The sequence below is a fragment of the Aptenodytes forsteri genome, unplaced genomic scaffold (genome assembly GCF_000699145.1).
Source record: "Aptenodytes forsteri isolate BGI_AS27 unplaced genomic scaffold, ASM69914v1 Scaffold134, whole genome shotgun sequence".
Lineage (NCBI taxonomy): Eukaryota > Metazoa > Chordata > Aves > Sphenisciformes > Spheniscidae > Aptenodytes > Aptenodytes forsteri.
Window position 1 is genome coordinate 2,127 of NW_008795694.1, and position 2,529 is coordinate 4,655.

Here is a 2,529-nt window from a genome sequence, read left to right on the forward strand (position 1 = left end):
GTATATCATTAATGCCCAGAAGATTGTGAAGCCTGATTCTTGACAGAAATTTTGACCCTCGTTTCATAAGCAATTCAAAATAAACAGTAGGATATTTTTAATATCTTCTGTAAAGTGAAACTGCGTTGTTTGTTTGGAATGAATAATAAGATTCATTAGGTTCTGTTCCCCTATGCAAGCTAGTTAATTAGACCCTTTAAAAGCCGAACTACTGAAGCTTTACCAAATCCACAGCTGGTTCAGTAGTTTAATTAATTTCAATCTGGGAATGATATTTTAATTTCACATGTGAATCATGTAATTTATAATTTTAGCTATGGGTTTACAGGAGGTTTTTTTGATTAAAGAGTGCAGTATTTTGTTAGGTCTCTGTTTAAAAATGTGAAAGATTCTTGAGCTGAGCTATGAACAGCTTTCTGTTTAGTTTCCACTAGCAGGTGGTAATGCGGTACGCACACTATTTTATTTAAGATTAATCTTTACAAAGGCAATATTAATCACATTTTAATTAACTCTACTTACTGGGTAGAAAAGGAAAGAATTAATATCAGAACTGCAGCCATAGGCTCTGAAATAAGACAAGCCGCAATAGATGAAATAGTTGCTGGGGTCCATTATTTGGACTGTTGTAACATTACCTGAAACAAACGTGTGATTGATTGCATGCATCTCTGACACGCCAGCCTCGCAGCACTGGGTGGTGAGAAAGCTGTCCTCTTGTCATAGTTTGGTGCTACCTAAAAGGGTCCTGGTTTTCCTTCTCCCCTTCCCTTGGCTGTATGGTCTGGTGCCCTCCCTTGCGTCAGCTCTGGCTCTTAGCAAACCCTTCACTCAGCCAATTCAACTGCTCATCTAGCAGAAAACAATTAGCTTTTATTCTTTTGTCACATAACTTTTCTGCCAGGTTGGTGAATGGAATTGGCTCGGTGAGATGTCTGATGAGCACCTGAGAGCTGCAGAAAAGTCAGGAGGTGGGTGAGGAGGGAGAAAATGTAGCTGGACCAGAGCCACTTTCTCCAATTGCAGTGGGTCATTAGCTTGGCTCAGCTGGACCGTTGATCAATACCCCAGACGATTTCTCAAGACGAATCTTCAAAAATCTGTTTCCAAGATAGGAAGCGTTCTTCTTTCTTTTCCATATAGAAAAGCAAAGTCTGTCTATTTTGTAATGTTAGCCATTGACAGAACGCGGGATGCAGCTTGGTCCAGCAAGTTTGACATAAAGCTGGAAGTTCAATAACCTGAATTGCATTCCTGGCATCGCCACTCGCTTTTTATAGGTCAGAACGAGCCATCATATTCTGTGCTGCATACTTCCATTATAGGTAAGATAATGGACACCTTAAATTGCGCAGTAAGAGGCTGCAGAACCATAGATCTCCTCTTGGGAGCTGAAAGTTGGGTCAGCTCCTGCTTTGTGTAGCTTACCTAGTGAAAGGCTTGGCTCCGTTCCTCCTGAAGGGTGGCACAGAATGGAAATTGCAATGTGCTAATGGATGCTTTTTACCCCACTCTCTGTGACTCGATGCAGGCAGCGTAAACCGGGGTGTAAGATGGTGCTCTGTCGTCTTACGCTGTCGCGCACGTTTATTGGATAATTAACGGCTGCATGCTGCTTGGGGGCGGACACGGACCAAAAAAAAACCCCTTTGATTTTTAACCACATTGTTTATCTGGAAAGTAAGGGTTGTTGTCGCTAGTGACTCCAGCAGAATACATCAACACTCTGAGCTGCAGTGCCCAGTATTCTTTACTTTGGTTTAAAAGTGGAAGTAAGGCTTATCTACCCATTGTTCAAATTGCTTTGCAGCGTTTGCCTGGAGAAGGGTGGTATGATTTTTTTACTGTGGTTTTTCCCTTCAACAAATTGCTTTATCCTGAATGCCTGTGTGTAATCTTTTTTGTTGTTGTTTCAGCCTTAATACAGATATTGGCAGCTGCTGAGGCCGGACGTGATGTTGTTTATTTTACCTTTGGAGATGTGGAGCTGATGCGGGATATTTACAGCATGCACACTTTTCTCTGTGAGAAGGGCCAAACTATTGGTGAGCATAAAGAAATCCTTTCATGCAGCAAAGAGACTTAACCATCTCCATAAGTGGAAATTGTCCAATAAGAATTATTGTCATCAAGACCCGAACACAAGCAAATGGGTCTCGGTTTATTTGTACCTGTTTCCAGAGTGGGGAACTCTCCTGATTCAGGGTCCACTGCGCAGTGTTAATCTGTTAGAAGACTTCTAGAATCCTTTTCTAATTCACTTGGGAGTTATGCTCCAGAATCTGGAAAATACAGGTACATGTGGTAGACAGAAGGTTTGCAAAAGTTTTTAATATAACTCACAGTGCTTTAAAAAGGGAAAATCTGCTTATGCATTCTTGATATAGATTTGTCTTACAGTGGTTCTGGCTTGATCCTGCAAAATGCGGTCAGATGTGTTACCCGGTAGCAATACAAGCAAGCAGCGTATACATTGCCCCTCTGTAATTAGAATCATAGAATCATTAAGGTTGGAAAAGACCTCTAAGA

The 2,529-nt window shown here is 41.2% G+C and overlaps 1 long non-coding RNA gene across 1 annotated transcript in view; it reads left to right on the forward strand.

Annotated features, from left to right (window-relative positions):
* The first annotated feature begins 1,920 nt into the window (after positions 1–1,920).
* Positions 1,921–2,529, forward strand: part of LOC103901932 — a 2,835-nt gene continuing 2,226 nt past the window's right edge. Inside the window, exon 1 of the long non-coding RNA XR_657757.1 lies at positions 1,921–2,045. This is a non-coding gene — a long non-coding RNA (uncharacterized LOC103901932). The remainder of the gene's footprint in view (positions 2,046–2,529) is intronic.